The sequence below is a fragment of the Anomaloglossus baeobatrachus genome, chromosome 2 (genome assembly GCF_048569485.1).
Source record: "Anomaloglossus baeobatrachus isolate aAnoBae1 chromosome 2, aAnoBae1.hap1, whole genome shotgun sequence".
Taxonomy (NCBI): domain Eukaryota; kingdom Metazoa; phylum Chordata; class Amphibia; order Anura; family Aromobatidae; genus Anomaloglossus; species Anomaloglossus baeobatrachus.
In genome coordinates, this window is record NC_134354.1 from 262,533,286 (window position 1) to 262,548,790 (window position 15,505).

At 47.6% G+C, this 15,505-nt stretch overlaps 1 protein-coding gene across 2 annotated transcripts in view; it reads right to left on the bottom strand.

Moving 5' to 3' along the window:
* The window catches only part of LOC142289818 (opticin-like), a 426,930-nt gene that overhangs the window by 28,762 nt on the left and 382,663 nt on the right, over positions 1-15,505 (bottom strand). The window lies entirely within an intron of this gene.

The following is a 15,505-nucleotide window of genomic DNA, read 5'->3' on the forward strand; positions in this document are numbered from 1 at the left end:
TAACTACCCTTTCACCAGTCCCTAGTTTAAACATTCCTCAAACTTTCTAGCAGTTCTTCCCCCCAAGCAGAGCTGCCCCATCCCCATTGAGAACATTCCTATTGTAGAACCTATAGTCAATAGAGAGGCTGACCCAGTTCTCGAGGAACCAAAGCCTTCCTTGAAAACAATTTTTGAGAGACTTTATTTGATATGTACAGAACTTCCCAAAACCATTAATACTAGAGTTATAGTTTAGAACTCTTAGGTTCCTATGCAAAATCTTTAACAGGACCCCTAGTCTACTACGGTATGTGCCATTTATTATGCTGGTTTCCTCTTATTTGTCATGGAAGATTTTTGTTGGCCCCCTCAGGCACCAGGGCTTAAATGTCACTCATCTCCTCTAGAGCAGTGTTCATCAAATTTTATCATTTTCTTTTTATACTGGAGCTCCACCTGACAAATCTAGATGATACCTGAGCCTCACCAGAAAGGCCAAGAAGTTGCCTTAGCTGCAACAGGCATGCCAAGATGATTGCTAAGCCTCATTAGAGAAACCAAGATTATGCCTGGGCCTCACTAGACAGATCAAGATGATGCTTGAGCCTCACCAGATAAGCCAAGGAGATGCCTGAGCCTCAGTATGCAGTTTAAGATGATACGTGAGCCTCACTAGGCAGGTCAAGATGATATTTCGGTCTCACCAAACAGGCCAAGGTGATACTTGGGCCTCACCAAATAGGCCGTAAGCCTTTCTAGACGGTCTAAGATGATGCTTGGACCTTATGAGATAGACCAAGATGATGCCTAGGCCTTGCCAAGCAGGCCAAGATGGTTCTTCAGCCTCACCAGACAAACCAAGATGATGCCTAGCCATCAACACACAGAACAAGATAATGCCTTGGCCTCATCAGAAAGGCCAAGATGATGCTTAGATCTTACCAGATAGGCTAACATGATGCATTAGCCCCCTAGGCAGACCAACCAAATACCTCCGCCTCACCTGACTAGCCAAAATGTTGCCTTGGTCTCAAAAGAAGTGCTAAGATGATGTCTAGGTCTCTGTATAAATGAATGAGGGGATGGCTGACACAAATTACACATTGCTTTTGTGATTTTTGACATTATGATATGCTATACTAATGTATTCTTCTCTATTGGTGTTTGATGCAGTTGTTTAATATATGATTAATCCCTTCTAATGCAAATGTGTGGGGAAAGTAGGTTTGCAGGCACAGGGTAAAGAATGGGTTAGGCCATGTGCACGAGTTGCATTTTTTCTTGCGTTTTGGCTGCGTTTGAAACTGCACCATGTCAATGACAAAATGCATGCATTTTGCTTCCCCAGCAAAGTTTATGAGAAATCAAAATTTCCATCTGCACGTTGCTTTTTTTTAGGCAGCGTTTTGTTTGACAAATATTTGTCAATATCATTGCGTAAAAAAACAGCAGCATGTCACTTTTTCATTGCATTTTCCACCCATTGAAATGAATGAGGTGTGTCAAAACGCAACCAAAATGTTTAGCTGTGCATTTGCACTGCATTTTAGTTGCATTTTGCATCCGTTCTTGTCAACAAAAATGCAGGTCTCTAGGTCTCTCTCTCTCTTTTGGTCTCGGTCTCTCACTCTGTCGGTCTCATTCTCTCCCTCCATTATACTCACCAATCACCGATCACTGGCGCGGCTTGGCTGTCACACTGCTCCTGCGGCTTTTCCTGCTTCTGAAAGTGCCAGCCACTCATTAGGCTCATCACATGTTCACTGCTTCCCCCACCCACGCCTATGATTGGTTGCAGTCAGATGTGCCCCCATGCTGAGTGACAGCTGTCTTACTGCAACCAATCACAGCCGCTGGTGGGCGGGTCTATATCGTGCAGTAAAATAAATAATTTAAAAAAAGACATGCGTTCCCCCCCAATTGTTACTTAGCTAAGATAAAGCCTCACAGCTTCTGGCTGGTATCCTCAAGACTGGGGAGACCTATCATTTTTAGGCTGCCCCCCAGCCTAAAAATATCAGCCAGCAGCCGCCCGGAATTGCCGCATCCATTAGATGCGACAGTCCCGGGACCTTACCCGACTCATCCCGATTACCCTGGTGCGGTGGCAATCGGGGTAGTAAGGAGTTAATGGAAACCCATAGCTGCCAGTAAGTCCTAGGTTAATCATGGCAGGTGTCTATGAAACAACCCCCATGAATAATCTGTAAGTGAAAGTAAATAAACACATACACCCAAAAAATCCTTTATTTGGAATAACAAACAAAATAAAACCCTCTTTACCACTTTATTAACCCCCAAACACCCTTCCAGGTCCGACATAATCCACATAAGGTACCACGAAGCTTCCAGCTCTGCTACATCGGAAGCTCACAGCGAGCCACCATAGAGCACGGCCGTTCTGTGAGCTCCACACAGCAACTGAAGTGAGTCATACTATCAGTGGTGACGTCACTCAGGTTACCCGCGGCCACAGCTGGAGTCCTCCACCTGTGACAGCAAGTCGCTCGAGTGACTGAAGGGAGCCACGTGATCAGCGGTGCCATCGGTCCTTCACCTGTGACCACAAATCAGGCCACGACAGAGGGCTGCGTGATGAGAATGAACTCGGGTGAATCTCTGATGTCACAGCTGCGGGCCCCGTACTACTACCTGTGCCACAGCACTGACCTCAGAGGTTCACCCCAGTTCATGACAGCACACAGAGATAGAGCCATGCAATGACAATGAACTTGGGTGAATCTCTGATGTCACATCTGCAGGCCCCGCACTACTACCTGTGTCGCAGCACTGACCTTAGAGGTTCACCGAGTTCATTCTCATCCCATGGCTCTGTCTCTGTCTGTTGTCAACAGGTTGTCATGCTATTATTTCTATTTTTTCTAGGTTAGTGGGTTTGACTCGCTTGGTTGGTGGGCATCTCAATGTTTCCTCTCATCCATCATAATCATACAAGCGGCGGGGACTTCACCGCCCCTTCTGGGGGTCCTATCCCTAGACCCCCGGTCCTAGCTCTTCTTCATCTGAGCCTTCAGAGACCAAAAACATGTCCGATCTCTTCAGGCTCCGGGAACCACTGACATGAAGGACATGGCTGGCAGCACTGACGTCACTCATGGCTGGGTATCAAATTTGGGGGAACCACACACCGTTTTTAAAATTGTTTATTTAAATAGTTAAAAAAAAGCTGCATTCAATTCCTCTTATTTTGATACACAGCCTAGATAAGCGCATGGCTGGGGACTGCAATATGTAGCCATATGCTTTATCAGTGCTGTGTATCATAATATGGAGGGACCCTATGCCAATTGTTTTATTTAGTTATTTATTTGTTTATTTATATACATTACCATGATACTACCTACAAACAGCGCCTGTGATTGGTTGCAGGCACATTCTGTCACACAGGCTGGGGGCATATCTGACTGCAATCACAGATGCCAGTGTGCCGCCCCCGTGCCAGCAGCCCACGCTGCTTGAATCCGGACCCGCTGCGTGGCTTGAGGGATCCTCCAGACCCGGGGAGTCATGCGGACACGCCGTATGAAAAGGGGGACGTAGTTGTACGGCCTTGACCGTATTCGGTTCGTGACGCCACCCACAGGGTGTGGTGAAGTGGGACACCACCGCTGCTGTTGTGGGATACCCGGGGGAGATGTAATGGCAGCCGGATGTTAACCCCTCCATGGGTAGGGATGGTTGCCCCGGGGCCCAGTGTCTCTGTGCAGGGTATGGCGATGACAGGGGCCTGTGCGCCCGGACGTAGCATGGGATGTTTGGTTACTCACAAGCAAATGAATCACACGAGTCTTTTGGTAAACCAAGGTGCTGGTGGCCGGCGGCCGGTTGTACTCTGGTCCCACACCCGGGCTGGTGGTCGCTGTCTCTTCCTCTGCGCTGGTTGTGGTTGTGTGTTTGGACTTCCCGGTATGGAACACGGGAGTCCGCTTCCGGCTTTCTGTGTGCCTGAGGAGCCGTGCCCGCTGACGCTGACCCGTGGGATCTATGGGCCCTGGCGGTTACCCTATCCCTATCTGTGGGTGGTTGTCTGCTTTTGGGACTTTGGTTGGGATAGGACCTGTAATCCTGCCCTCAATCGGTTGATTAGCTAGGCCGTTGGTTCCGGTCCTGGCTTCAGGGTCCGAGTAACCTCTCTGTGCACATTTTACGGTCGGGTCTCCGGTGTTGGTACCGGCGGGCTCCAACCCTGGTCCGGTCCTCCTCGGATCTGCCGAGCCGTCTTCCCGTCTCCTGCTGACAGAGACCACCATCTGCCACCTAGCCAAAGTACCAGGGCCCCGCCCCTGGCACCATTCAACTTGAACTTCTCCTCTGCTGGAGCTACACCTAGCTCCAGCCCACACTCCTCTCAACTTGAACTCCAGACTAGACTCGACTGTTTTCCCGCCCCGGGCTGTCTAGACTCCTAGGTGGGCGTTCCCTAACCACCTGGTCCCGCCCACTGGTGTGCCTGTCTTGCCCTGAGGGGGGGTGACTGGGGTTTCAGGTCGGCTGTATGTGACCTAGGTGAGGGAAGGTGTTGTGCGGGGGCCAATTTGTGACTACCTGGTTTGGCCAGGGCGTCACACTAGGATGGCTGGTGTGCAGGTAAATCAGTGCATATGGATGAGCAATGATGAGCAGCCCATCATGTTATATATAACCCCATCCTGGTACATATATATGTCCTTATCCCGGGCCCCTTCATGGTATATTTGTCTCCATCCTGGGCTCCTTCCTGATATATAGGCTCTGTTTTGTCTCTTAACGCATTAAAAAAAAAATTCTACTTACCTTCCCAAGCTCTAACATTACACGGCATCCTCCTCTGTAGCAGGTGCAGTGACCAGCAACTGACGTCTGTGTGCCTGCTATGGTGACGCATGACATTATTGTCATAGGCAACCAGTCCATGGTGAGCAAACGTCAACTATCGGCCCCTGTTTGGCTGCCAAATATTGCACTGCAGGAACCAATGGGTGTCTGCATAGCAATTTATTTCAGCTGGATGTGCGTCCTTGGAGTAAATTTAAAGAATTGGAACGGGTGTTGTCGAGTTCTTTCCTTTGAAGACACCAACTGTGTTATTGTATTGTCATATAGTGTAATTTGAATTGTGTCCTGCATCTTTGAAAATATTGTAATATGTGAACTATGATGTAAAGTTTGATATATCCTATGTCATTATGATGTAATGTAATGTATTGTGATGTGTTCCTGTATAATGTGCAATAGGACTATATGTAATAGGGTAACATATTCATATAGGATGTTGTGCACTACTCTGTTAGGAGGTTGAGTCCTGCCCAGCAACAGACAGTGAGCAGAGTCAGAAACAGTTAAGTGTTGGGACTAGCCCACAGTGGGAGGAGATAGCTGATAGGGTAAGAGATGGTTGCTTCTAGAGAAAGTTAGTGAACATCTATTGTGTGATAAATACGGATGGATAGTCTGTAGGTCATGAAGTTCTTTCTTCTTTTGCTGCTGCAAGTCACCCACTGTGTGCGAACTTCATGTGTGCTGCCGCAGGAACGAGGAACAACATCATACCTGTCGCTGCTGCCAAATAATGGAAATGTTGCACCCTACACCGATGATATGATAATGACGCTTTTGCGCTCGTTAATCATATCAAAAAGGATTTACACACTAAGATATCGACTGCGACGCCGGATGTGCGTCACTTTCGATTTGACCTCACTGATATCGCTCCTGCGTATTGGAAGAAAGTGCATTTGCTGCGATGTAGTGCTGTGACCCCAAATACCAAGTGTAGCGGTTCACTGCAGTGTGTGAATATTGCTAACTTATGTAGGGTGTTGCAGGGAGATAGTCGTGGGCAAGGGATTGACTCTGGATGCCCTAGAATGCTACATGAAAGAGGTGGTCCTGGATGGGTGTGTGGACTTTTGTCATGGCGTTTCCACAAGGAGACACCTAGTTAATTTTCAACAACAGTTCTTTACTCAACGGTCATCTTCAGCTACAACGTTACACACCAGACAGCAAGCACACATCCTCCAGCACGCTTCAATTGTACAAAGGATAATCCGATACAGTCTCACTTCCTGCTGGGCTGTTTCCGATTTTACCTGAGTCCCAGCACAACTCAGCCTAAGGGCGGCTTTGCACACACATTGCTGTGTGAGAAGCTGCAGGAGCGAGGAACATCTCCTACCTGCGTCACCGCGTCTCACGCTGGCTCTTTGGAAGGAAGGAGGGGGGCGGGATGTTTAAGTTCCGCTCATCTCTGCCCCTCCGCTTCTATTGGCCGCTTGCCGTGTGACGTCGCTATGATGCCACATGACCCGCCCTCTTAATAAGGAGGCGGGTCGCCGGCCAGAGCGACGTTGCAGGGCAGGTGAGTGCATGTGAAGCTGGCGTAGCGATAATGTTTGCTACGCCAGCTATCACCATGATATCGCAGCTGCGACGGGGGCGGGGACTATCGCGCACGGCATCGCAGCATCGGCTAGTGATGTCGTAGTGTGCAAAGGGCCCCCATAGAAAGAACTGTACAGCTTATAAAAACTTCTGTGTAAAATGCATCTAGAGCTGTGCCCCACCACAACTAGCAGTGCTCTGGTGTACAGAAATGTGTTACTATGCCCATAATGGCTTGTCTGTATGTTATTGTTTTATCATTTACGTTACAAGTATGTGGTGTGCTTCTGATTGTGTGGCAGAGTATTAACAGTTGCTTAAGCACTAGAGATAAATTGAAAACAGAGTTACGTGTATTTCTGTGTATACCAGATGCTACTGAAGGCTTAGTCATCATTTGATATACATATTGAGGTGTCAGACATTTTTCTTTTAAAGCAAATGTCGCGGGCGGGGAGGTACGCCGCTGCCGCACTCGCTAACGCTTGGGTCCGGCGCTGCTGCGGCTGCTGCTGCTCGGTGGCTCAAGCAGTGGGCCGGATCCGGGGACTCGAGCGGCGCTCCTCTCCCGTGAGTGAAAGGGGTGGTTGGTTTGGGGGATTTAGTCCGTGACACCACCCACGGGTTGTGGTGAAGATGGGCACCACCGCTGCTGGTGACGGGGATCCCGGGAGCGATGGTAGGGAGCAGCTGGGATGTTGTTTTCCCCCTCTGTGGTTAGGGGTCGGTGGTCCCAGGGCCCGGTGGTGTGACGGGGAGGCAGGGTAGGTGAGGTGCAGGGTCGCAGGGACAGCGCGGTGCCGGATGGCACGGGTGTACTCACTCAGTAAGAGATGCACAAAGTCCTCGGTAAACCAAACGGCTGGATGGACGGGTCCCGCAGCCGGCTGCAGTGTCTCTCCCCGGACAGGTGATGGCGGCTGTCTTTCCCTGCACCTTTGTGTACTTATTTGACTACGGTGGATCCCCAACGGTAGCCCGCTCCCCAGTGTATGGATGCCGGAGGAGCCCGTTTGCCCACAGGCGCTGGCCCTTGGGTCTTTAGCCTTAGGCGGTAGCTGTATACCCTCACGGTGTGGGCGGTTGCCTTCTAACGGGTCTTTGGCTGTTAGGAAACCCCTGGGGTTCCTGTCACACTCGGATTTGACTGTTGACGGCGACTCCAAGCCTAGTCGGGGTCCGATGGCCCTGCCTGTGTGTGCTGGCTTCACTTCGCTCCCCGGTCGGTACCGGCGGGCCAACGCCCGACCCCGGTCCTACGGTTCCGCATTGATTCACCACTCCTGCAGATGGCCACCACCGTCTGCCAACCTTTTTGTCAGTGCCTGGGCCCCAAACTCAGACACTCTCCTCTCACTTCAACCTCCTCCACTGAACTCTTCAACTCAACTCAACTCAACTTTTCCCGCCTCCAGGCCTGTGAACTCCTCGGTGGGTGGGGCCAACCGCTTGGGTCCGCCCCACCTGGTGTGGACATCAGATCCTGGAGGGAGGAAACAAGGATTTTATGTTTGGCTAATGTTACTGTCTAGTGGGGGTGGGGGTGTTTGTGTGTTACCTGTGACGACCTGGCTAGTCCAGGGCGCCACACAAACCTATCATTCATGCTGTCTGTCCTATTTAAAAGCAGTGTATGTGTGACACCCTGGCCTCTCAGGTCGTCACAGGACATTGTGCAATCTGCCCTTCTGCATGGTGTCCATTTCCTCCTTGGTTACGGGTCCCTGGCCTTTGGTGTTGCTAAGAACAAGCCAATCAAAAATCCTAGAAACACTCTGCACCACACCCACCAGACACACCAATGGGTAGCCTGAACGGAATAGGGCCGCTCACTTGGGGGGGGTTGGTTATGGAGGGTCAGGAGTGTCAGGAGTAGCGAGCTGTGTGGTGACTCTCGTGAGGAGAGGTGACAAGTCTGTTGGAGGAGGTTAGGAGCTGGGCTCCTCAGTTACTAGGTGGCAAACGTTGGTCTGGGACTGGTAGGAGCTGGAACCCCGGTCGCAGGGGATCGTGTCAAGGGGCACGGAACTGCCAAGGAGGGCAGCCGATGGCCTTGAGCCATCTCCGGGCAGGGGCCAGGGCACAGCGGGGTACATGGACCCTAGGCCGGGAAGTAGCTTCAAGCGTCCTGGTAATTTACCCGACGAGGGCGAAGACTTCAAGATTCGTCCTCCACCCACTCCAAAATCGGGGTACTAGCGCAACGAGGGGCATAGGACTTTCCCAATACACAGTCCAGAACATCCCAAGCATGAACCCTGAGAGCAAGCTCACTCGCCATATGGGTGAGCGGGACCCGACTAGTTCTATACTACAGAGGCCAACCAGTAAAGAAAGTGCCAAGGAAAAGGTCACAGGCTAACAAGCAACACCATCGGGCACGGGATCCCAGCGTGCTCCCTCCCTGCTACAGCGGTGCTAAGAATTCCGATTTACAAGTTGTCGGTGTAAGCGTTATTGGACTGAGTGAGTACGCAGTGCACCTTTCCTCCCCAATGGCGCTCCCCTTCTCACCATCACCGAGCCCCGGGGCATTACCCCTACCCACGGAGGGGTTAAACACCTGGCTGCCATTCCATCGCCACCGGGCGCTCCCAACAGTAGCGGTGGTACTCCACCTTACCACACACTGTGGGTGTTGTCACGAACTTTAAACACAAAATCCCCTGTAAATACCCCCCTTTTATTTCATGTGTCCGCGCGACCCCTCCCGGGTCTGGAGACCCCTCGAGCCACCGCGGATCCGAGCAGCAGCCCAGCTGCTGGCGCTGGGGCGGTACATATGATAGAAAGAATAGATGTGATTCTGAAAACTGCTTACCTCTCCTCCATTTGCTGATTAACAACTTTGTATATCTACACAAACTGAAACAAGGAAAGCTTGACCTTAAATGAACCTATCACGTGAAAAAAACGCTATTGACCTTAAGATATGGGTTTTTCTGCAGGTTAATAGCATTTGAATGCTGCCCTCTGCCTGTACTCTGAACTCCACTGCCGGGAGGAAAAGGACTTTAATACTGTTAACAACGTTCGGTTACGGAGGTGGCGCTGGCACGGGTTCAGTCACTGCTCTGTTCATCCAAAACAACAAACATAGAAGGAAATGTCCTGCACCACCAAGCAATACCTGAGAAGGGTGTCACATGGGGAAGAAAATCAGCTCAGGTACTCCGTTGTCTCAGCTCAGAGGTGCTAGTCAGATAAGAGAAAGTATCCCATATATAGTCCTCAAGAGAGATCAGACCGCACTCTCTGGTGTAAAGCAGATAGTCTTCTTTATTCAAAAATGGTGCATGATAAAAGGGCAGGAGAGGAGCTAAGTGCAGGCCCCCTCAAGGACGACAGCCATTTCACGTCTGATTACGCTTCAACGGGTCTGTGTATTGAGAGTGGTGGTTGTAACCACGTTCCTCGCACTGACTGAAAACAGGTTCCCATGCTGAGTGGCTGTCAGTTTGGGGGCGCAGTTACAGACGTTGCTCTTGATACACAAAGCAGTGACTAAACCCATGGCGACGCCACCTCCATGACTGCTAATAGGAGAATTAAAGTTATTTATTTCCCGATAGTGTGAGTAAAAATTCAGAACGCTATTAACCTGCAGATTGACCCCATGTCTGCAGGCTAATACTGCTTTTAATGTGACAGGTTCGCTTTAATGCCAGTCTTAAGCCCGCTTTACACGCTACAATAAATCTTACGATGTGTCGGCGCGGTCACGTCGTAAGTGACGCACATCCGGCATCGTAAGTATGACTGTAGCGTGTAAAACCTCCGTGCAATTGCGATTGAACGAAAATCCGTTCATCGCATGCACATCGTTCATTCCTCAAAAAATGAACGTGAGGTTGTGCAATGTTCCCGAGGCAGCACACATCGCAGTGTGTGACACCCCGGGAACATTGAATGACAGCTTACCTCCGTCCGCTGCTCCCGCCGACAATGCGGAAGGAAGGAGGTGGGCGGGATGTTTACGTCCCGCTCATCTCCGCCCCTCCGCTTCTATTGGCCGGCTGCCGCGTGACGTCGATGTGACGCCGAATGTCCCTCCCACTCCAGGAAGTGGACGTTCGCCGCCCACATCGAGGTCGTATGGTAGGTATGTACGTGTGACGGGGGTGAATCGTCTGGGGGAGTTGCAAATCGCATACGATATTGTATGCGAAATTGCAATGTGTAAAGCAGGCTTTAATGAAGAGATTACTGGAGGAAAATGCATCACATTCTTTAGGAAGCATGCACTAACACCAGAAATGAACATCAATTACAGATTGACGTACATATCTGACATTGTTCTGCCGTAAATAATGTTACATTTGTGAGGTGTGTTTGCTCTGTCCCAACGAGCTGCAATTTTCAAAACATTGGTAGTGCTGGATGGAACTGGTATAAAAACACTAAAAGTTGCGCCTTTTTTTATAAAAACAGCTTGATAATAGGGTCCTAAGCCTACGTTCCCACTACGAATGTTTGGTCGCTTTTTTTTTTTTATGTTTCCTATCCTAATACATATGTTCCTCATCCTAGGCCCCATTCTCATAAATATGTCTCCATCCTGGTATATATTTCCCCAATCTTGGTATATATGTCCCCCTTTCTGGTATATAAGTCATCTATCCTGGTATATGTGTCTCCCATGCTGGTATATTCGCCACCGGCAAATAAGTCTCCTGGCAAATAAGTTTCCTCTCTGACATATATGTCCCCAAGCCTAGGCCCCATCCTAGTATACATGTCCCCATCCTTCCTTGTATATATTGGTCCACATCCTAGTATGTATGTCTCCATCTTCAGCTCATCCTGGTATATATGCCTTCATCCTGGAGCCATTTTGGTATGTATGTCCCCATCCTGGTATGTATGACTATTCTGGTATATATATATGTCCCCATCCTTGTATGTATGTTCCCATCCTGCTATGTATGTCTCTTCCTGTTAGATATGTCCCCAGTCTGGGCCCATCGTGGTATATATGTCCCCATCCTAATATATATATCCCTATTCTGATATATATGTCCTCATCCTGGTCCACACCCTGTTATGTATGTCCCCATCCTGGTATGTACAGTCCTACTCATCATTATTGGCACCCATGAAGGTTAAGTACATAATGTGGAATATCTCCTGAAAAAAATGAATAAAGTAAAACAGTTTTTTTGTATAGAGCACTCATGTTAAATACAAAAGATAAACAACAATTTAAAACAAAAAACAATGGGAAGGAAAAATAGAAAAAACTAAAGCTTCTGTGATGCTGGTATTGACACTGTTTATATTACATTAGTATGGAAACATATTTTGACTCGCCTGTGGTAAATTACAAATGAGAATCACCTGTGATAAATTGTCAATGCCCATGTAACATGAATTGGCCAATGAATGATGACTTCTGTGTTTTCAAAAGCCCCATGTTAGGCCCTGTTCCTTTGTCACAATGGTGAAGACAAATGAGCTATCTGAGGACATCAGAACTGCTATTATTAGCAAACAGGAGACTTCCAAAAGTCATAAGGCCATTTCCAAAGACCTTGGTATCCCAGTTTCACCAGTACACAATGTTATTAAAACGTTTACCAAGCATTGAACCTTCAAGAACCTACCTGGACGTGTGGGAAAAGGGAAAATTGACAAGAGATTGGTTTGAATAGTGGAAAAAGCACCACGTCGAACATGCAAAGCCCTGAAGTCCAACCTGGAACAGTTTGGGGTCATGGTTTCAACAAGTACCATACACTGCACACTAAACCAAGCAGAGCTTTATGGGCGAAGGCCAAGGTAAAAAGAATTGCTGAAGAAAAGATATAAAAAGGAATGACTGATCTTTGCGAAAGAGTACCTTGACAAACCACAGTCTTTCTGGAAAAATGTTCTGTGGACAGATGAAACAAAAATAGACCCTTTTGGCAGTGCAAAACAACAGTTTGTTTACAGATGGCGCATTGAAGCTTATAAGGAAAAGAACACAGTGATGATGGGTTATTGTGGGTCATGTACCATTTTGTGTGGTTTGATGTTTTGGGCGTGGTGGGCTGTCTATTCGATGTATTGTTTATCCTGTCGGCAGGGTTATAACTTCTTGAAGCGCTTCTGTCCCTAGGTGTGGGGGAGAGGGCCTGGGATCCACCTAAACTCTCTGCTTACCTGAAGAATGGGGCAGTCTGTTTGAGAACTTGAAGAGAGAAGGACGAAGATTGATCCTCTGGGCTGAAGGTGCGGCTCCTCAGAGAGACCTAGACATTTATTTATCGTTTTCTGGACTACATTCGTGTTTCTTTACTATTTTTACCCTCTGTATGGCGGATTATGTTATGGACCATTTGATTTGCTTAGAATAAATGTTTATTGGACTCTTCAGCAATCTGTCGCTCTGTTGATTGTGTGATATGGGAGAAGGACCCCGTCACAAACACCCTACCAACAAGTAAGCATGGTCAAGAATCCATAATGATGTGGGGTTGTTTTGCTGTGACTGATTCTGGAGGCCTTGAACATATCACAGTAATCATGAAATCAGAAAATTATTCAGAGATTTTAGAGCAAAATGTCCTACCCAGTGTAAGAAAACTTGGTTTGAGTCGAAGATCATGCGTCCTTCAGCAAGACAATGACCCAAACCGCATATCCAAAAGTACACAGGAATGATTGACAAATAAAAAAATGGACTTTTTTAAAATGGACAAGAAAGAGTCCTGACCTCAATCCCATTGAAAATCTTTGGGGTGAGCTGAAATCTGCCATTGGGACAAAGAACCTTGCAATTATTAAAGAGCTTGAACAAACTGCTAAGGAAGAGTGGGAGAAAATACCAGCTGAGAAGTGCAAGAAACTTATAGATGGTTTCAAGAATCATTTGGAGGCTGTCATCAATGCCAAAGAGAGTGCAACTAAGTATTAATTTGGGGTGCCTTTATTTTCGCACATGGTGTTTGTTTGATTTCTTCTTTTAAATTACAACATGTAAGTTGACAATCAATGTTTTATTGTTGCATTAATTTGGACCACTAATTAAAAAATCCTGAGGATATTACTTTGGTACATTTCCATTTATTTCTGAAGATATTGTACAGTCTATGAAAAAAATGAAGGAGTGCCAATAATATTGAGCAGCACTGTATGTCTCCATCCTGGTATTCATGTCCTTATCCTGGTATGTATGTCCTCATCCTGGTATATATATCTCCATCCTGAGATATATGTTACCATTCTGGTATGTATGTCCCCATCCTGGTATATATGGCCCCATCCTGGTATATATGTTCCCATTATGGGCCCATCCTGGTATGCATGCAGCTATCCTTGTAAATATGTCACCATCCTGGGCCCATCCTGGTATATATGATCTCATCCTGGGTCCCATCCTGGTATGTAAGTCCCCATCCTCGTACATATATATCCCTATCCTAGGCCCATTCTAGTCTATATGTCCCCTATCCTGGTATATATGTCCCATCCTGGGCTCATCTTTGTGTGTATATATATATATGTCCTCATTCTGGTTCCCATCCTGGTATATATGTCCCCATCCTGGGCTTCATTCTGGTATATATGGACCCCATCCTGAGCCCATCCTCGTATATATGTCCTTCTCCTGAGCCCCTTCCTGGTATATACAGCCCCCATTCTGTCTCTAACTCATAAAAACCCCCAAACCTCTACTCACCTCCCTTCGCTCGCACATTGTCCTCTGTAGCCAGCATACAGTGGCCGACAGCTGACATTGGAGTGGCCACCTTGGCACACGACATCACTGTCATGCGCCCCCATTTTTGTGGATAAACACGGCACTTCTGTGTTGTAGGTGCTCAAGTAGGATCCAGTCCTGTATGTAGTAAAGAGCAAATACTTGGCACTCAAATAGTTGAATAAAATGGTATTTTTTTGAGTAAGCTTGATTAGATACAGCACGCAGTATTATGTAGCTGACATCTGAGTGCGCTCCATTGCATGCAACTTCACTGCCATGCGTCCCCCAGTCATGGTACCGCCAACGTCAGCTGCTGGCCGTCAGCTTGTATTGCAGAGCAGTGACCCCTCAAGTATCTGTGATGCAAGGTATTTCAGCTGGATGTATGCCTTTTGACGCACATCCAGCTGAAGCACGCACTGGGGTCAGCAGGCACATGTGCACCCAGGCTCATTCACGGTTGCGAGCTCTGTGAACGTGATCCTTACGTCGCTGCATGTGTGTCATCCGTTTGCCATCCGTATGTTGCCCTTGTGTTGTCCATGTGACGCGTACGGAATAAAATGCATTCAAGAAATTACTGATTTTTATGCATTAAAAATGTGCCAAGATTTTGATAGATAGATGATAGAAAACACGGACATGTAAGCAGCACCATAGATTATAATGTGTTTGTGTGTGTGTGTACTTGTTTCCAGTACATGTGAAAATGGATGCCACACGTACCGGAAAAAGATGTGAGAAGGTGGCCTTAAGCTGTTTTAAATTAGTGCTGAATGTTACCTGCCCTTTAAAATGTAAGGCTTTTTTGCCTGGGAGAGTTATGTCTGATAAAAAAGGTTAGGGTCCCATCAAAGAAAGGCCCCCTTATCACGATTGGTGGTTCAATTTATGTGCTAAATATCCCAATTTTAATGATCATATTTTATAAAGCAGTAATGCAGTTTATATTTCATATGCTCAATGTTTGCACATATCTTGGCACACAGTGTACTGCAGCCTGTTTTTATATGTAATACCTGAGAAGACTGGTAAGTATAACATTGTAAGTGTTGCTTGTAATGTATTTGAGATGATTGTAATGAGTGATATGTGCAGCATTAAAATTTGAAGTATAAGAGAGTGTGCCATATGCATTTTGAGCATAAAGCCAGCTCAACAAGTATTAGCTGGTGGATCTTGGCACGCACGAACTAGGGCGTAAAACAGAGGTTACAACGGGATGGAAATGGAGAGGAAGGCCCTGACAATAGGGAGAGGGGTCGGGACACCTTCTGACACTTACCTGTGTATGGCCCCTGAGCTCCCCAAACGTCCCAATACGAATCCTTACCCTCGTTGCCGTCACATGCCAAGTCCCTAACTTTATATCCACTCACCCTGTATAGTGACAAGGCCAGTGAGTACACTAGATGTCACCACTACTGTAATATAGCCCAGGGGAAGTAGGAA